Raw genomic sequence first — 21,973 nt, 5'->3', positions numbered from 1 at the left:
GTCTGGTTGACAAGAGCTGAAATTAGTATAAAGATCACATCACACTTGACGTTTGCAAGTCAGGAAAGATCTTGGGCGGACATGGATGTACATAGCTATGGCTGATAGATCGACTAGGAAAATAACCTTTTGTCACATGGAATGTACTGGGGCTACACAACCCACAGAAAATACGGAAGGTATTTGCATACTTAGACAGGCATGGGATAGATGTGGCATGTATGCAGGAAAGACATCTTACCCCCAATACGGACACACGTATTGGCGCACGTTGGGCAATATACTGAATGGCATCCTCCTATTCCACATACGCGAGAGGCGTGTTGCTGCTGGTTAAGTGAACTGTCCCTCTCCAGCTCATACGGGAACTAAGAGATGATCAAGGCAGGTACGGTATAGTACAAGGGAACTTTGGAGGCACAGTGCTAACAGTAATAACCTCGTACAGCCCTAATACAGACGACCCTGACTTCTATGCAGATATATGGACCAAACTTAGAGATTTTCATAGCGCACCCATATTATGGGGAGGGGACTTTAACACCTGCTTAGACCCAACCCTCAATAGATCTACGGGTAATGAACGTTATGAAAAGCAAGCAGCCAAAGCCCTAAAAGAAGGTATGGACTTATGGGGAACGACAAACATATGGAGAATGAGACACGCAGGGGGAAGAGAGGGCACATGCACGTCGACCACACATAATACATGGTCAAGAATACACTACTGGTTATTCACAGCAGAGGCATGTACCTGGACGACATTGATCAAACATCTGCCCAAAACCCTATCAGATCACTCCCGGTACAAATTACCTTGGAGATCCCCACACTTATCCCTAAACAATTCACATGGAGGTTACAGGGAGGTTCCTTACAGGACCAAGTATTTCGCACAGAGCTACAACGGGCAATAACGGATTATTTTGACTTGAATACTGGGTCAGTGTCAAGTGCTGGCACATTATGGGAAGCATTTAAGGTGACAATCAGAGGCCACTGCATTAGCAAACATGCTGGGATCCTGAAGGATATCCAGCAACAATTGAACTTCATAGAGAGGGACATTGGCATACTGGAGGAGGAATATACACAAACAGGTGACTCCACTTTATTAGGTATTATGGGGTGCCACAGGGGTCGGCCTTGAGTCCGACCCTATTCAACATCTATGTGGCCCCTCTTGCTAGGTTAGTAAAATCGCAGGGGATGGAGGTGGTGTCATACGCCGATGACACCCAGATCATGGTGTCCCTGGCTCACTCTGTTACTACATCCGCGATCAACTTTAGGACATGCATGCAGACAGTCGCGGAGTGGATGATCCAAAACTCCCTAAAGTTGAACGGCGATAAAACAGAGGTCCTGGTCTTTGGCAAAGACCAGGATATTTGGTCTAGCGAGTGGTGGCCTCCTTCACTGGGAACCTGCCCCACTCCCTCCCAATCGGCCAGGAATATCGGCGTTTTATTTGACACCTCGCTGTCCATGACTCTCCAGGTCAACAGAACGGTGGCCACTTGCTGGGGGGTCATCAAGATCCTTAAAAGAATCCTTCACTATCTGTCCCCCCAGGCACGTAGGCAGACTGTGGTTGCATTGGTGGGTTCCAGGTTGGACTACTGCAATGCACTTTATGCAGATTCTAACAAGGGCCTCATCCAGCGCCTTCAGGTTGTGCAGAACGCGGCCGCGAGATTCGTTCTGGCACTACCTAATGCATCCTCTGCTACAATGGCCAGGAAGAGCCTGCATTGGCTTCCCATACAACAGAGGATTTCATTTAAGCTCCTGTGCCTGGCCTATAGAGCTCTCTCGGCTGGTCCCTTGGATCCCTTGGGTTCCCTTCTAACCCGCCATGTCCCTAGTAGGGCTCTTCGATCCTCTGAGATGAATCTGCTTGTAGTTCCCCGCGCGAGGAAGGTCAGATGGGGTAGTAGAGCATTTTCCATCGTTGTCCCTCAGTTATGGAATGCCCTCCCCTTGGAGATTAAGGCTCAACCGTCTCTGGCCCTCTTTAAAAAAGCGCTCAAAACTTGGTGCTTTATCAAAGGCCTACCAGTAAGGATTCATATTTGTTCCATCTAGCATTCTTTTTTGGTTAGGCGCCTTGACGCCCATTGGGCTTAGTAGCGCGATACAAATCGGATTTGAGGTAAAATTTGGGAGAGGATGGACGACTACTCTACATATGCAAAGGACGAGATTAAATACAAATCATGAAGATACACGGCATGGAACTATGGGGAGGGAGGTAGACCGGGGCAGGCTTTATTCAGTAAGATCAAACCCTCATTTACGATGTCATATATAACACAAATCAGGGATGACCAGGTTGATATGAAGTATGACACACCTACCATTTTGAATCGCTTTATGGAATACTACTCACAATTGTATGGTACACAATCATGCACTCCTGCGGCAGATATTGACCTCTACTTGCAGGATGTAGCACTGGCCTGGCTATCGGACACCCTTAGGAAGTTTTTAAGCCACCACATTACTAAGGACGAAGTTAGTGATGCAACAAATTCCCTTCCAAACAACAAGGCTCCAGGGGTTGATGGACTCCCAGGCGAGTTCTACAAAACGTACCAAGACCTACTACCACCACACCTAGCAGCAATGTATGAGGAATCCTATGAGACGGGTAGACTTCCTGAATCACTTAGGGAGGCATTGTTAATAGCGCTCCCTAAACCCGATAAGCACCCAGCAAATTGTGACTCTTACCGTCCCCTATCCCTAATTAATATAGATGTGAAAATCTTGGCAAAAGTGATAGCAACTAGAATACAACTACTACAAGAAAAATTGATACTACCTGATCAAGCAGGGTTTGTCCCAAACAGATCAACTACTCAAAACATAAGAACCATTTTCGCCCTTTATCATCATCTGGATCCAGAGCAGCCAGCAGCAGCGGCATTGTTGGACGCTGCGAAGCCTTCGATTCGGTGGAATGGGAGTACATGTTTGTGGTGTTGCGCAGGATGGGTTTTCTAGAGCGCTTTGTGAGATGGATAACCGTCCTGTATACTGAACCGACTGCTAGGATTAGAATAAATGGACAGACATCTGACCCTATACACATAAGTAGAGGAACTGTCACCAATACTCTTCACACTGATTTTAAAACCCCTAGCCTGCAAGATCTGCCAACACCACTCGGAAGCTGCCCTACAATTAGGACTGCGTCATCTTAATATCTCTCTATACACGGACGACATGGTACTGTTCATGCGCGATCCAAATACATACCTAAACGACATGATCAGGTAATATATTCGCTTCGAAAGATATGCTGGACTACGTATAAACTGGGACAAATCAGTGTTAATTCCTCTAACGCGGAACATCACACAGCCAACGCTGAATTACCATTTAAAATGGCGAACAGACCCGGTCAAGTATCTGGGAGTTTGGATACATAGGGACCCAGATCAGGTACTAAAGGAAAACTATGGCAAGGCGCTCACCAAACTAGATGAGCAGATTACTAGATGGACTAAATTACCCTTATCGATGGCAGATAGGATTGCGTTGCAAAAGATGATTGTTCTCCCCAAATGTTTATATCTTTTTAATAACATCCCAATCTGGCTGACGCAAGCGTTCTTTACTAAACTGCGAACTCTGCTACAGCGACTCACATGGGCGGGCAAACAAGCTAGAGTAAGCTGGAAAGTGTTAAGGAAACTGTACCACCAGGGAGGATTGGCGCACCAGACATGCAATCATATTTCTACTGCGCGCAGGTGCAGCATGCACACTACTGGACGACACATCATGCGTACATTCACACGTGGCGGTAGAAACAGATAGCGTTCATCCAACTCCACTGATGGCTTTTATATCCAACCCTGCATCTTATATACACATAGACATGATCCATCCGGTGCGCTGTACCTCTAAAGCATGGCACACACTAGCGAGTAGAGCGGACAAACTACCTATTTATGCCCCGGCACTCCCCATAGCTAATCATCCGAAACTGTCAGTGACTCAAGAAAAGCGAATGACACAGCTATTAGAGGACATGAAGATGTGCACAATGAGAGATATTTTCCCGCATGGCAGATTCATACAACGGGGCAACCCATCGCTAAGCATACACAACACCCCAATGAAATTATTCTCTCATATGCGCCTACAAACGGCGATCAGGGACCTGTACGACACTTACCCGGAGGAACCACCGACACTACTCGCATTACAATCCTTATTAAAAGCACCAACACGGCAGAAGTTAATAACACGCCTGTACACGACCTCACAGTCAGAGCATACAGAGGCTTGCAACAAGTCTCTTAGTAGATGGGAGACACTGCTGGGTGAGACTATTAAGGAGCAGGATTGGGAATACAGTTGCACACAACTACAGTTATTAACATCAAACTGCAATCTGCGTATCATTCATTTCAAATTTTTGCACCAATGTTATTATTCCCCAACTCAATTACATGGATGCGGGCTCAGACCGCATGACAAATGTCACAGATGTGACGCTGAGCATGCTGATTTTCTACATGTCGCATGTGCATGCCCGCAGATACACAAGTACTGGCAAGAAATAATGAATGCACTTTCGGAGATGCTATCCGAACTGGTGCCGAATGCCACTTTGATATGTCTGCTAGGGATATATAAATTAAAGCCAGCAAAGAGAAGGAAATTTCTTGCAGTGTCCCTGCTGTTAGCAAAGAGGAGGGTGGCTATTAAATGGGGCAGCAAACGTCCCCCCAGATTTAAGAACTGGCTTATTGATATCTCCTACTGTAGAGAGAATATGGAGGTATATGCAGAAGAATAACCGCAAGCATCAAGACCCAAAGATTTTTGGGAACCGCTGAAACAATAACTTTTAAACATATAAATCGATGATAAAAAAAAAAGGGGGGACAATGAGCAGTAGAGTGTATGGGAAGTGGGCCGAGATCTGCGCCTCAAGGGTAGGGAAGAGAATGTATATGCGAATGCCAGTTTTATCCATGTGTCTGTATACATGTTAAATCTTAGTGTGTGTTGTGGGAGAGGTGCGCAACACAAGGGACCCTAGGGAACATTAAGGATTATTATCGCACCCGTATATTTTCTTTTATGTCTACCAAAGAGCTTCTGAAGTAATATGTACTAAATCAAGTTCTTTTCCTGTAACATATGATGTGAATTATTATGCTGTCAATGTGAAATAACCTGTCAACCGGACCCAATAAATAAAGTTAAAAAAAAAGTAAATAGGCATATTAAATGGGTTTAATACATGGGTGACAAGTACGTACTTTTCCACATGGTTGTTAATCTCTATCACTCCTGTTTTCGAGACTATTTATGCACCCTTTATTTGGTTTGTTTGATTATAAATTCTAACAAAAAAAGAATACACTTATTCCTTGTTTTGATCTATTCACTTTTGATTATTTAAATTTATTTTGAGAATTTATGTGTCTGAGGCCACTATCTGGGCATTCATAAGTGATATTTTGATGCAACGACTTTACGTGTTAAAACACAATCCCTTGCGGGCACCTTTACCTTAAAACAGTTTTTTTGTTACCAAAGCCCCCAAGGGTAGATTGGGTCCCCAATAAATAGAAACAACTTTCTAAAAGTGGAATTTTCAGATTTACAATTTAAAATTCGATTTCACCATAAGTTATGATTTTAAATTGTGAATCCAGAGACACCAAATTCCAAATCTCTTTCTTTTCCTAATTGTAAATTACACTTGAATGATTTTTTAAGGCAATCCCAGCGTTAAAATATGGGAGTGATAGGCCTAGCAGTACTGAAAAAGGGACTTGTGAAACTCAAAAGTATGTCTTACCTTTTATATACACTGCACTCTGCCCATAGGGCTGTCCAGGGTCTATCATAGGGGTGACATATATAATATAAGGAAAGGTTTGGGCCTGGCAAGTTGGCTAACTTGGCAGTTCGAAATTGCAGTTTAAACTGCACACACAGACTCTCCAGCTGCAGGACTGAGACATGTTTAAAGGCTACTGAAGTGGATGGCACAATTAGTGTTGTAGGTCCACTATTAGCTTTTAATTTACAGGCCCTGTGCACATATAGTGAACTTAACTAGGAACTCACAAGCAAGTTAAATATGTCAATTGTGGATAAGCCAATGTTACCATGTTCTGAGAACAGAGCATATGCACTTTAGCACTGGTTAGTGGTAAAGTGCCCAAAGTCCTAGAGCCAACAAAAACGGAATCAGCAAAAAGAGGAGGAGAAACACAAACTGTTTGGGGGTAACCCTACAAAAAGGGCCATTTCCAACAGTAAATAACAAAAGATAACACATTAACATGCACAAAGCAGCATAGAATACAATTAAAACATAATATGGCACAACACAACAAAATGGTCAAACCATAAACACAACAAACCCAGTATAACACAACATTATATTGCAATAATGCAGCACAAAAGAACAACAGCACCAACACAACCCTTTACCATCACAGCAAATGTCACACAACAAATATGCTCAAACATTCTTGTCACACAATACTACCTCCAGAATTTTGCTTTCATAGTATAGTAGTAAAAGGTGGTTGCACTAATGACAAACTTACTTACCACCAAGTACATGAATTAGTGACAGTCAAAAATATGTTGAGATCCTGCCCCAGACCTCATAATAATTAAAAAAAATCTTCTGAGACCTCAGGCAAAGAAAATCTCCGACATTAACAGCTACAAAATGATATCCGCTACATAGTAACATTTATTATACATTGATTAATAAACTTTTATTCGGTAACAAATCATGTAACCATAAAAAGTACAAGAATAAAATATTGTAGTACATATTAAAAATCAATGCATGTTACATTAAAAACAATAAGTATACATTAAAAACCATAATTAAAAACAGTTCATTGGGATAGAAAACAGGTAAAAGAAAATACTTCAATGATTACAATAAATTTTTAGACATGATTTCAAGAAGCAAGCTACGCATTTGGTAGAATATTGAGTGTCCAGGAACTGCAAAGCTAAATAAGCAGGCCGACAAGTTCTCAATCCCAGTTTCCGAAGTATAGGAATGATCCAGCGCTTGCGAGGAATCTCATAGTATCTGCAAAACAGTATTACATGAATTGATGATTGAGATGATATACCATCGCAAGGGCATTTCATGAGGGTATGCGACCAGTCCTTTGCTGTTGGAAAAGTAACTAGGCGGAAAAAGGAATCAAAGCGAAACCTTGTCAAAACGTACTTTTCTTGGTTAGTTAGGTGGTTATTATACATTAAATTAGCTGCATTTCAATCACTGCATTCAATAGTGCATATTCTGGATACAGAGTAAAAATAGTAAGAGTAGAGAAATATGTTCTTTTTATTCAGTAAAAGATCCTTCCACATTCGTTACTGGGGGAATCCATAGATAATGTGCCCTTTTGGAGCACAATAGGCCTTGCAGCTGATCCATGTGAGAGCACACACACATCCACCCATGACATATAACCTGACATTTACACAGATACATACGCGCAGGTTTGCCACTAGAACTCGTAGCATCTTGCTTGACACGTTAAAACTCCTCCATGTCGGTTGTTATGGTAACACAGGATCATTTTCATTTTCATTAAAGGATTTACTCACATGCAATGATGTTTTAGATTACAGAGTCTAAAATTCCATGTCTTGTTACTTGTTGCTGAGAGAAGAGGTGCTGGAAAAGTGCATTTCTTCAATATATATATAGAAAATAAGGACCTGATTAAGAGTTAGTCCTACACTGAGGTGTTTAGAATTTATTGGATGTGAATTACGAATTTTGGAGGAAGTAACATGCGGTTTTTGGTGCTCAGCGCACCAAAATTCATATATCCCACAAAATACCAGACTTAGATTCCTGATTATATTAGGGCAGGAATAAAAAGAGTCTGTTGTTACTCATGGAATATACTCATTCAGGAATAACTGATGGGGTGGATTTTTCTAGAATATATTGCATGTCTCTTATCATTTATTAAGAAATGAAGAACTGCATGGGTCAGAATGGGTGAAAGAGACATGTGACAACTTCTCTTGCAACTCTGCTTTATCCTCCACTCAAAAAATCCCGCCCACCATACATCTGCCTATAATCCCTGGCGGGAAAGATATGCTGGTTTAGAAGGCTGGTTGGCTAATAGGCATAGAGGCAAGGGTTATTTTTAAAAGCAGAGACAATGAAGATGTGGCGGCGGTAATGAAAAATTAAATGGTTGCTGAGTGTGAAGCCTGTGGGTTAGTAAAGGGCTCTAGGTGTAGAGAGTGGACGGTTATAGGAAAACAGTACATGCAGGCTCACGAGGGAGATGAGACTCTAGAAGTTGAGGTGAGACACTAGAAGACTCCAAAACAAGACTCTACAACCAACTCTCACCCATTACCTTCTCTTCAAAGAGCGTTAAAGCTCGCTATAATCTGGATTCTGCAAACACCATTACAATGAAACCAACTTCCTTCACACTTTTAATTTACATGCACCACCAAAGTAGAGATTTAAATAATAGAAATGGGGAATCCTTTGTACAAACTAAGAAAAATAAACATAAGGGTAGCAGAGGTTTCCAATGTAAATCACAGACAAACAAAAATATAGAAATTGTAGAGGTTAAATCGAAATGGGATGCAGCAGGTTGACTTGGTGTATCAACCCACATTAATTGAACAATCCTTCCCATCCTGGTTGTGAAAATAATTGAGCCAGTACAACAAACTTTCCCATATCCAGATCTTTCTAAACGTTTCTGTCACCTTCAATAAAATGGGCCAGAATCAGCCACGGCCCATGGAGGGAGTTCCGTGGGGCAGGCAGGCGGGGGAGGGGCAGGGTGGGGGGTGGTAAACACCGGAATATAGATGATTGCAGGTAAGTAAACAATTAAATTTAAAAAAACGAAATTAGTTGCGCGCCCTGCATTGCATAATGCGATGCAGGGCGCGCTACGAAATTTATTTTATTAATTTAATTGTTTACTTACCTGCAATCATCCATATTCCGCTGTCTACCACCCCCCGCCCCGCCTGCCTGCCCGACGGAACTCCCTCCACGGGCCGCGGCTGGCCAGAATATACTCTTGAGTCACACTTTCAGGGTTCATCTCGCACTTCGCCAGCTCAACCTAATCAGAGGCCGCAATACACATGTGGCGCACTTTCCTTCATTGCCCTGGGTGCACCTTTAAGAAGGTGCGCCCAGTGCAATGAAGGATAGTACACCGCGGTTTGGGGAAAGGCGCTGCCTCAGGGCAGCTGCAAACATTTGCTGAACTGGGGGCAGCGCATTCATGTCAAAAACGGAGTGGCTGCTTACATCCACTCCGTGTTTCACTGTGCAGGCTGCAAATCCCCTGCACTTTTAAAAGGGGATTAGAGATACCATTGCAGGTGGGTGCACTCACTGACCGAACCGGCCTGCAAGGGGATGTCTGGGGGTTCATGGGGCCCCTCTTACCCCCTGCAAAGGCCTGCTCTCAGGAGGCGCACTGAAAGTGTGCCACCTTTTATGTGGCGCACTGTCAGTGCGCCCCTGAGGGCTTCTGTGCCTTTGCGCCCGCGCGTCGGGAATACGGCGTGAGGCCGCAGAGGCAAAGGGATGCCCTCATCTGCATGGGGCTCGCCTCATGCAAATGAGGGAATATGCCCTCTTGAATATAGTGCTAGCGCTTTATGTGCCCCAGAGCTATTGGTATTACAGAAGGGGCCGCTCAAGCGTCTGCGGCCCCTTCTGTAATACCAAAGTGCCCTGGGGGCAGGCAAAGTGGGCGCAAACACCTGTTGTGCCCCTGGGGCACTTTATGTAAAACACACATGATGTTTTGTCAGGTCATGAACCTCCCCTACCAATAGTTTCATGTCCCTCAAAGCTCAGTCTTTGATATCTTACTCTTCTTTCTTGGTGTATTAGGTCAAAGGTCCAAAGATTATATCCCACTGAGCACATTCGACTTTTAAGAGTGGAGTGCCCTTTAGAGGGTTTACCTTTGCAGTCTGTGCAGTAGGTGAAGGTCGAGGGTCTAGCATTATGTGAGAGCAACCTAAGCTTGAGGCAGCACATGTGTGGGCAATGTGACAAGAGAAACCGTTTCATATTTGGAATGTTTCTGTCAAGCGAAATAGCAGTAAATTCATTAAATAAGACCGGTGGAATTCTTTTATTTGTTTATTTTTGGATATGTCAATGCTATTTTTTTAAATGTTAATGTTTGCACAATAGTTTTAGCATTCAAGAAGGTTAGGAGTTTTAACTACATTGAAAAGTGTTGTTTATGTAAGAAAAACCTGCAAATACATGTTTAGAACTGACACGCATTACCATTTGGGCAAGCAAACAAAATGTTTGGAATTGTGGCTTTATACAGTTCCACTATATGAGTAGGTACATCTCTATTTCCGACAGAGAATGACATTTCAAGTAATAGAAATAGCAACCTTTTGTCTCAGGGTGGTGGCATGGAACTGACAAACTTCTTTGCTTTCAGTTTCACTTCAGTCAACAAATGCATTTAGGGCCTGATTACGTGGGGCCGAATTCATGCGTGTGGTCCTGCTCTGCTCCATCATAAGATTTTCCAGAGTGCGGGAACACTGGAACCTATTTTGAGAAAAACAGCTGATAAAATCCCTTTTGAGACTTCGGGCCAGATGTATGCTGAAATTTTTTTCCTCTGGGCCATGTAGTAACACTATTTAACGAGTCGCCAATAATTTGTGAATCGCAAAATAGTGTTTTGGGACTCGATATTAGGAAGGGGCGTTCCCTTCCTAATAGCGACTCACAAGCCATGTACGAATGTTTTGTGACCACAATTGCGGTCGCAAAACACTCGCAATTTACCGCCCTCTTCAAGATGGTGGTAATACAGTTATAATTGGGTAGGGGTCCCTAGGGGACCCCTTTCCCTTTGCAAATGCAGAGGAAAATATTTTTTTAGGGGCAGACAGTGGGTCTTGCCCTTAAAAAATGAAACGAAAACGTTTAATTTTTCTTTAAATGCATCCCGTTTTCCTTTTAAGGAAAACGGACTGCATTTAAAAAAAACTGCTTTAATTAAAAGAAGTCCCAGACATGGGGGTCTGCTGAGCCTTGCAGGCCACCATCCAGGGAGGGCCAGCCATTCCCAATGTGGTCGCAAATTGCGAGTGCCTCATTAATATTCATGAGACTCACATTTTGCGACCCCTTTAGGAATCGCAATTAGTGTCTCAGACACTGTTGTACATTTGAAATTGTGACTCGCAATCGAGTGCATATTGCGACCACAATTTCAAATGGTCGCACATCTGGTCCTTCGGGTGCAACAGCTGCAAAGCTTTTTCCTCTGGTTCTTCCCAACCTTTTTCTCCGACAACAGGGAAAATGGAATGCTCCTCCTGCCATGGCTCTACTTTCCTTTCCCTCTTGTCCCTCCTCCCTCGCCTGCCTCAAGGGAGCTCCTAACACACATTTACCACCTGCTCAGAGCAGTTAAGAAATGTTCACATCAAACCCCTCAGATAAGGGGACACAATTAAGAATGCCTTACAGTAATTCTGAGCCCATTTGTGTATTCTCCATTCTGAGCAGTCTCACTAGCAGTAGGTTGTTGGAACGCAAAAGTTCACTGTGTTGTGACAGACGTGTAACCATGCTCTGAGTGCCCCAGCTGCATTGATATCTGGAACCCTGGTACTGATTTTTGGTCATAGGCGAGTACAGATTATGCATGTGTGCCCTGCCGTAGGACTGTCTCATGGATTTGCATACTTGTTAAACCGGGAGAGTTGTAACAAGTGCTACCCTTATAGTAGTAAAGGGGCTACTGTCCTTATCAGGAGTTAAATGGCACAGGTGCATTATAGGTAGCATACCTGTTTTGTGTTTCATAGCACTCAGTAGTGTGAACACGTTTTTTCACTGTGTCACAGAGTGATGCCTAAACGCTCACTCGTGTGACATCCCACTGCTGTGCATTTAACTCACCTTGGACTACATGGTGAATGTATGCAGCACCTTACAGCTTGTGACTGAATGTGCATGCTGTGTTGCATGTGTGTGTGCTTGAGAGTGGTACATTACACTGAGGCCTGAGGGTTCTACTTTGGTAAGCCCAGCCTAGAAGGGCTATCATAAAAGTGTGGAATTCAGACATAAAAAATGAAAGTGGATTGATGATTCCTGCGGGCTGGGTAGGAGATACACAGAAGGAAGAGAAGCAAAGCATCCTCTGTGTACATCAAAGGGTTTTATGATTCAGGGAGGGTGCTGGTCAGTGGGGTCTCATAAAGCCAAACACTGTAGATAGACAGAATCATAAAGGGGAAAGGGTTATGCATTTGCGATACACATAAGGCTGATGTGTATCGCACACATGAGACTGATATACAGGTGTGAACCTGAAGCAGCATTTATGGGCAGTGTAATGGGTCCATCATTTTCTGGTGCCACTGCTGCTGGGCACACTGCCTTTTGACAAGATCAGGAGAGAGTAGTGGGCACTTCACATGACTCCAAAACAAACATGTCAAAAGAGCCAACAATTAAATCATATCTTATATCTGGAAGAAGAGTATACAATTTAGAGCCAGAAGAGACAAGATCACCCCAGACTTTGAGTTGCTATAACCAGAACTGGGGTCCAAGGTTTGCTAGTCTCCCCGCTGGATGAGGAGCCATCATCCAGGAAGCCAAAAACACTTGCCATATGCCTGGTGCATATCTGTAACAAGAGGGGAGAGAGAGAGACTATAGTGGATTCATTCTCCCTGGGCAACGTAAATAAACAAAGTAGAATCCACTAGGGATCAGGAGAGTGGTCCCTACTATGGTGGGGAGCACACGGTGTTGTTTTAGTACCCCTCACACACCAAAAGGACCCTTGGTGTCATTCTACCATCATTGGGGTCTCCGCACCCCTCTACGGAATGCGTCGTGCTGCGACCAAACGTTTATGCGGGAGCAGTTTATAGTGTTGACTATGTGTGGTGGTGTGTGGGGTATAGAACATGAGTGGTGGAGTGGTGAAAGTGATGTTAAAAAATACCTGGCTCATGGGGTTGAAAAAACTTTAATTAAGCTCCCGGCTGGTATTATTAAAAACTTGCTCTGCGAGGTAGTTGCTGTGTAGTTAAGTACAGCTACCTCTCTAGTGCGTCGACATGAACATGTTTCGGAGTATCCAACTCCTTCTTCAGGACGGGAAAGCACTTAATTCCCCACCTTACTCACATGTGATATGTATTAGAAAGTGTATTATACAAAAATTAAATATGTAGAAAAAGTTAAAAATTAGGTGTATGTGTACCTAATATATATGTTTGTCACAAAGTCCTAGCGCCCAGTTGGCGATTAAGATCGAACCTGGAGGAGAGACAGTATAGAATCAATACCTATACTAGAAGAGGCATAGCTGTCAAAACAGGTAGCAATGACCTAGTCGACTCGGAATATGCTATTGCATGTAATTCACAAGAAGGGTTAATGATTGCCTCCATCAAATCATAATCCCTGTGGAAAAAAGGAGACAAAAAGAACAAAGACACACATACAGCACTGATGTGACATGAAACTCTAGGAATGATGATGGTCTCAGAACATATCCTATATAGAAGAAAGATGTCTTACTTATTTTTAAAGGTTACATTGCCTCATGAGCTTTTGCGCAAACATATTGGGGCGTCCCATCAGGCTAAGAATCAGCAATCTGTAGGCATTAGGAGAGCATGGTTTTAGTTTCTATTCCATACCTCAAAAAAGTTCTTAGCAGCTAGTACCCTGGTGTGTAACTCACGGTCTCAAGGGAAATGCTCCTCTGTCTGCCCCTCAGCGCTGCTCCGATGATTATGTCGGTCCTGAGAGGACTGGTGCTTTTATACCTTGCCTGTTTGCTTTAACTAGCGGTTAATTAATCAATTACCGGCGGGAAATGCCCAAACATGGGTGTGCCGATCGCGTTAGTTGCCGGTTGTGTCATTGGCATATGTCTCTCCCTGCGCGCATGCTCAAAGGATCGGTAAATGGTGTGCGCATGAGCGGGAGAAAGTGTGTTATGTTGGCACATGCGCCGTAGTGAAGAACAGGCGCGATGTGTTCTTGGTAACCAGACGCCTGCGCAATGAAATGTTTATCTAAGTTGGAGGCTGATTAAGGGTAGGTCCCAGATGGAATGACCTGAAAGGATCCTAAAACCTTTAGGGAATAAATAAAAGATAGTGCAATTGGCCAGCTAGTTTTGGAAAATTGGGGAAACCAGTAAAGTTTAGTTGGACCCCTCAACATGATACTACATGTAAGACAGAGTCGAGTTACGTCAGTTGGGACTACGGTATGGCATCGTTAAGTCCCTCCTCATGGGTGCCCAGACGGAACACCCACCACTGTTCTTTCTGAAAAAGGCCAGCCTCAGATGTTAATTGTTCAATGACTGTCTATAAAGTTGATAAATAAGAAATGAAATGAAGAATAAAACATTTAAGTGAGCAAGGTGGGTTTATTAAAACCTCATCCTAAAACAGCCAACAGCAACTGACCAAGTACAGAATTCTTATCAGAGTACATTCCAAGATCTAAGAACACAAGTGAAGACTCATGAGTCTTAAAGGGGAAAGGGAGAGAACATCACACATCTCCTTTCCATTCATTTAAAGAAATAAAGGAAAAAGTGAAAATACATTGTTAAGCAAATGCAAATTAAACCCAAGTAAACAAAAGATAAACACAAAGAAGACCATGAAGAACAAAGGAAAGAAAGGACATGTTCAAACATAGTCTTTTAAATAACAAGGAGCTCTACGAGTTCTTTGACTTCTTTTGAAAGAAGACGATGACCTGTCAAAGGAAGAGTTAGGAACAAAATAAAATTATTGCACAAATCATCATTATGAGCAGAGTCACTTGGAAGAGGCAAATTAGGATTAATAACAACTACACGACTCTTATTCCAAATTCTTCCATCTTCAGTCTTAACAGCATTTTTGAAAATCTTAACAACTGCTCTAATGTCAGTGTATTTAGACCACGGTTTGCGTCCTACTGGAGTCTTTATTTTTACAAAATCCCCCACTTTGACTTCCTGAAAACACACACTTTTCTTTTTATCAAAGTATACCTTGCGAGCATCTTGTTTAAGTAATTCCTTAGTTCTCCAATCACCAATGTCATTGTTAACAAGACCTTTATTCAGGCCCATCCACCCAGGACACAACAACGTGTTAGGAACCCTCCCTTTGAACAACTCAAATGGGGACCTGCCAGTAGAGGAATGAGGGGCAAAACGATAAGTGTTAACCCTGTCCTGAACAGTGGTCTTCCAATTTAAAACCGGAAGAGCGAGCAAGCTGTATTGACTCTTTCAGTGTCTTATTAACCCTCTCAACAGCACCATTGGTTTCAGGATGGTATAGCGACCACCTTTTATGAACTATCCCACATTTCTTCAGAAAATCAACAAACAAAGAGGAACAGAATTGAGGACCATTGTCGGATAATAAACTATTAGGAAAACTTTCCTTATTAAACAAGGGCTCCAAAAACTTAATGATAGAATCAGAAGTGATTTCCCTGACAGCACAAACTTCGATCCATCTAGAGTAGAGATCAATCAACACTATGAGGTAAGGAGTATCAGAAACACCAGATAGTGGACCCAAAATGTCAATAGCAACCTCATCCCAAGGATGACCTGGTAAAACCCTCTTGACCATAGGCATCTGCTTTGTTTTCAAAATCTTGTCACTAGAACAGCAATCAGAGCATTCTCTGACCATCCTCTCAATTTCTAGGTCCATCCCAGGCCACCAAAATTGCATGCGTAGAAACTCTTTAGTTTTTACAATGCCCAAATGTCCGCAATGGGCATGAGACAACAATTTTTTCCTTAAAGTACTAGGAGGAACAAGTTTAGTACCTCGAGTCAAAAGACCATCGTTTACAGAAAGTTCATCAGAAACCAATAACCAAGGCTTATTCAAACGAGTATTACTCTTCAAGGAAAGAATGACCTTTGAAATTTCTTCATCCTTCTCCAACTCTAATCTCCATTCAGATTCATCAATAGCACCATCAGTCACCTCACACACATTTGTAAATTCTTCCAGCTCACATGAATCATCCAACTCAGAATTATCACAGTCAACCAATCTTGATAAGCAATCTGCTGATTTGTTAGCTATCCCAGGAATATATTCAACCTCAAATTCAAATTCTTGCAAAGAAACAATCCATTTTCTAATCCTAGAAGATATGGCATCTAGTCCTTTTTTTGAAAACACCTCTCTCAAAGGCTTATGATCAGACAAAACGCAAACTTTCGTGCCCCAAATCAAGTTTTTAAACTTTCTTAAAGCCCAAAAAATTGCTAGGGACTCCTTTTCTATTACAGAGTAATTACACTCTGATCCTCTGAGACAACGAGAAGAACAGCAGATCAAGAAATCTTTACCATTCTTCTTCTGAACTAAAACAGCTCCTAGTCCCTTATCACTTGCGTCAGTAAACATAACGGTGGGAAGACCAGGAACAAATGCGTGGAGGGAAGGGGCTTTATTCAACTCCTTCTTAATACATAAAAATTCTGCCTTGCACTCACTTGACCAGTCAAAAACAGCATTTTTTACTGTCAACTTTCTTAAATTATGTGTTTTGTCAGCAAAATTAAAAATGAATTTACCATAGAACTCTACCATTCCCAAAAATGAGAGAAGTTCATCTTTGCAAGTGGGTTCTTTCACTTTTTCAATGGCCTCAACTAACTCTTTCTTAGGAAAGACACCATTACCGGTGATGCGGTGTCCTAAATAATTAACCTCTTGTACTCTGAATTTGCATTTAGACCTTTTTAAAGTCATTCCAGCACCATCCAAACGTTTCAATACCAAAGACACACGAGTATCGTGCTCAAGAATGTTGCTACCATAAATTAATAAATCATCCTGATAGCACTTAACACCAATTAATCCCTTTAAAATTTTTGACATGATTAGTTGGAAAACAGAGGCCGCAGAAACAAGGCCAAAAGGCATTCTCTTAAATTTAAACGTACCCATAGGTGTAATGAAGGCAGTCAACTCTTGAGAAGAATCATCTAGCTCCACCTGATGGTAGGCGGAAGCTAAGTCAAGAGTAGTAAAATATTTAGCCCCTTCCAAAGTACAAATCATCTCATCTATGTTGGGAAGAGGAAACCTATCAACCACAACTTCTTTATTTAGTGATCTTAAGTCAATGCAAAGACGAATCTCACCAGTAGGTTTCTTTGCTATCACAACTGGAGCAAGCCATTCAGTTGCTTCAACTGGTACAATTATCTTATTCTTAACAAGTTTATCTAGCTCTTCCTGAACTTTTACTTGCTCCATGAGAGGAATCCTCCTAACCTTTGCTACAACAGGGAGAGCATTATCTTTCAATTTAATGTGATGTTTGTAACCACGCAAACATCCCAAATCCTCTTTAAAAACATTCGGAAATTGTTTTGCCATACTCAAAGACAAGCTTTCGTCACTCATGTTACATACAGTATTAGATATCTCTTGAATCTGAACTTGAGGAGAGGCATTGGGATCGAGTGTAACACCCAATTGACGTTGATGTAACCAACCTAACAACGCATCCCCTTTTTTTGACACATAAACTTTTCCCACAATAATGCGAGATCCAAGTTCTATCTCAGCCATGAAATATCCTAACATGGAAATAGGCTTCTCACTATAACCCAAAGGCAAAATATCACATTTGAACATTTTCACATTTTTTGAAAACAACTCATTAAACAGTTTTTCATCAATTATTGTTATCTTAGAGCAAGAATCAAATTTAAAATTTACCATTGAATTTTCTACCTTAACCATGAACGATGGGTGATCTGATTTATCATCATGCACCTCAAAACAAATAGATCTTACTTGAGGTTGAGACCATCTTCTCCTTGAGTTATCACCGTTGTGTGTTTTTGTCCTGCAACATTTAGCATAGTGACCTTTTTTATTACATAAATTACAGGTTACCTTTAAAGCAGGACAAATAGGAGAATTAGCCAAATGATTAATTTGACCACATCTAAAACATGAAAATTTGTTATTTGATGGATTTGATGGCCTAATTTGTTTATCTTCAAAATTCACACTTTCTGTTTTTTTTAATTGACAAACAGTCTCATCAACTTTTATTTCATCTTTCGACTCAGAAGTAGAGGGTTTCTCTTTCTCTTTTTTAAGTTCTCCAACACATCTTGTCATATGTTCAACTTGTTTAGCTATTACTAAAACTTCTTCAAGAGGAGGCTCATCCTTCAACCAAAGTTCTTTTCTAATTTCATCATGTGCACATCTTAACACAAATTGATCTCGAATCCTTTCATCGAGGGTTTGTCCAAAGTTACAGGACGATGCGAGTTTCCTTAAAGAAGATACATAATCTTCTACCGACTCATCTTTCTTCTGTTCCCTCAGCCCAAAATGGTATCTTTCCATAATAGTACTGAGTCTAGGTAAGTAGTGTCTATCAAGTTGTAGAATTGCTATCTCATATTCATTTAGATTTCTTTGTTCGGCAGCCGATAGGTCTGGTAAATGTTCAAGAACATCTTGCCCTTTACCTCCCAGACAATGTAGGAGAAGTGAATGTTTTCTTTCCGCACTCAAGTTTGTTCCACAAACTCTTGCGTAGTTTGCAAAAAATGTTTTCCACTTTTTTCATTTCACATTTGGTTCACCTGGATTCGTAAGAAAAAATGCTGGCTGAGTTACATTTTGCATTTTTTTTTTTAAATGGTAAGTAAAGAAGAAGAGAAAAAAAATATGTATATAAATAATCACTTATTAATGGTGTTTATATTATTTCTCACTTTTAAATTAGACAAAAAATGTTTAGTTTCAGTATAAATCTCCTTAACATAAATAGAATTCCTCTTGTTTTATAATATGGAGTGCTTCTTATTGTTAGCCCTTTTTTTTTTAAGACACTCTTGATTTATTTATATTGCATTGTCCTTTGTTAAATGAACTCCGCCGTGAGGAACAATTGAATAATAAGTACGTTCTTTTAGAATGTAGAACAATTGAATAATGAAGACGTTCTAATTCAATCAGTGAGAACGCGATGCTGGAACGCAGAGGAGAGTTCTTCAAAACGCAGAGTTAAACACAAGGACATGATGCTGGAACGCAGCGCAGAGTTCTTTGAAGCGCAGCGTTATAGAGGAACGTGAGGAATCTAGCGCGTAATACGTTCGCTTGAAACCCAACGTAAGTGACGTTGTTGCCAGCGCGAGCACAAAAAAAAAACGTTCACTTTATGCGGAGATCAAAATCCCTTCACAAACTTCAGAATTAATTTTTTTTTTAAGTCCCAGTATCGTTTTCTTTTAAATATGCCTCCCGCTCTCCTCACCAGTGAATCAGACTCAATTTCAGCCGCTGTGAAGTCAACGCTTCGTTTCATAAATCGAAGAACAGCCGCAGGAGGAGAGACAAGGTCAGGTTACTTTGCTAAGTTGTTTAGTTGAGGTGATTTCCGATCGTCGCCATTATAAAGTTGATAAATAAGAAATGAAATGAAGAATAAAACATTTAAGTGAGCAAGGTGGGTTTATTAAAACCTCATCCTAAAACAGCCAACAGCAACTGACCAAGTACAGAATTCTTATCAGAGTACATTCCAAGATCTAAGAACCCAAGTGAAGACTCATGAGTCTTAAAGGGGAAAGGGAGAGAACATCACACTGTCCATGCTAGTTCATTGACGCAATGTTGTCTTTCAAGGAAATGGGCTGCCATTTTGGTGGTGGACTTCCGGCATCTCACGTTGCTCTTATGTTCATTTATCCTCACCTTTACCGGTCTGGTGCACTAGCATTCTGCCTGTGCCTTCTGAGGAGGAGGAGAGAGCCTGGCGGGAGTGAGGGCCTGGGAGGATACTGGACAGTGGATCCTGATGAGCGAAGGTCCTGTTGGGTCCATCGTTATGGGAGAGAGATTGCTGCCCTCTTGAGGAAGTCAGCAATCTTCATCTGGGCTGCTGTGATTTTTCGGGCCATCGCCCACTGAAGCAATACCACTGGGACTGTCGTCTTTGCCTGTGACCCCCATCTTCAAAGAGAGGTCACCTAGGCGTGACCCCTGTAAATCAGGAAGCTGCAACCAGGACCATTGGCGCCATTGCCTGTATTGAAGGAGGCCCCTCAACCACCAGAGGGACTCAAGATCAAGGGCAAAAGCCCCGCTACATCATAAATCCTGGCTCACCCCCTTAACTGCATGAACCGTGAAGGAGAAGCCACCTGCTCCACCAGCTATCGGCGACAGCAACTACCTCATCGCTTTGCTCCCACTGTCTGCAGTAAGACATGATGCATTTTGCCCAAGGCCGAAGTACAGCAAGAAATGTCACAGCTCTGGAAGACGTCTTTAGACTGGTATAACTGAAACAGGCTCTTTTGAGACTTCCATGAACTCTGTGTTTTTTCACCTTAGTGAGTTGATTTTTTAGGACTAAAGTTAGACTTTGCTGCCCATTGTTAGTGGGGCCAGAACCTGTAGCTTGGCCTCCAGAACAATGTCAGGAACATGATTGTTAGTGAGGAGGAGTAAGCGGGAGTACCCAGGGAACGCCGCCTAGGAAAGCACTTGAGTATTCACCTTAAAAGACTTTAGTGTGTCTTTTTTAGTGCACTGTGTTATACTTTGTGTGTGTAATAAATACCTATTTTCGTACCAAAAGGAAGTATTGAAATGAACAAGATTATTGGGGTCACTGTTTATATTTTGAGTCTTACCTTGCTCTTACCTCCTTCCTCAAAGTTTTAGACTGCTCGACCTGCACTAACACTATGAGTCACATGGTGAAAGAGTAGTAGTTGGTCCAGGTATTAAGGATCCGTAGTAGATTTGACCTGGGACAGCAGGAATAAAATTAATCAGTCCTCACAATGAGGCCCAGTAGCCCCTGCCTGCCACAAAGCCTTTTGAAAGGAGTCCTGACCTAGGTAAAATTTCATGTGGAGATACCAGCAAGTGACAGTAATTCGTGGTGTCCGGAATTTCCACTTGGAATTTAAACCTAGTCATAGTCAGGCCTACAGTGAAGGAGGAAGTCACTGAATAAAGCAGCAGCGGTCCGTGCAAGTAAGCGCAGTGGGGCGGGGAAGGTAGGAGTAGGGTGGGATGTCAACAGACGACGGAATAGGATTTTTTTCCACCCCTATTACTTCATCTGTCAACTTACCCCCCACCCGCCCCGCCCCACCACACTTACCTGCAAGGGCTACCGCTGGAATACAGTTCAATTGAAATGTTTTCAAGAGTAAGCATTTTATGTTGAACTCCATGCGAGAGGTTCAAACATAAGGAGCCAGTAACACTGGAATTTGTGGTGCTGGAGTTGCTGCAGCACCCACATAAAACCTGAAAGAGTTTAGATCAAGAATGAGCAATTAAGGGGGCCTTCCAATGTTTTGCTTCTATCAGTATTTGCTCTGTCTTTAAATCCTGTCATATATCCCCTTTGACTTTAGAGAGGCAATCCTATTGGCCAGCAGCCCCCTTTCTAAAAATGATTCCAGCACCACAGTCATGAGCTGGTCACTCTGGCTTCGCTCATTTCTTCAATTAGATGTGTTGCATAGCTCCACGAGATGGATTCATAATACTCTGATACACAGCAATTAAAAAAATATGCAAAGAATAATAGGAACATTTGGAAAACGCAAACAGTCACAGTGAAGAAATGCCCGTGAGCACAGTGTTGAGTTGAGGGCCTGGATGTGTGGGGACAGAGGAGAAGCCACCAATAGTGCAGCATGTCCAGTGACAACGGGGGCCAGTGATGCTTGGGGATTTTTTTTAAAACCTTTATTTATACATTTTAAACAACAGCACATACATGGGCCAAAGCTGATAATAGAATTCAGCATTTGACTAAGTGGTACAAAAGCAAATACCGTATCGGAGTCAAGATAAGAAAGGAGAGAAAAACGGAATGCAG

Source organism: Lissotriton vulgaris, chromosome 10 (assembly GCF_964263255.1).
Source record: "Lissotriton vulgaris chromosome 10, aLisVul1.2, whole genome shotgun sequence".
Classification (NCBI taxonomy): domain Eukaryota; kingdom Metazoa; phylum Chordata; class Amphibia; order Caudata; family Salamandridae; genus Lissotriton; species Lissotriton vulgaris.
This window is presented reverse-complemented; position numbering follows the sequence as displayed.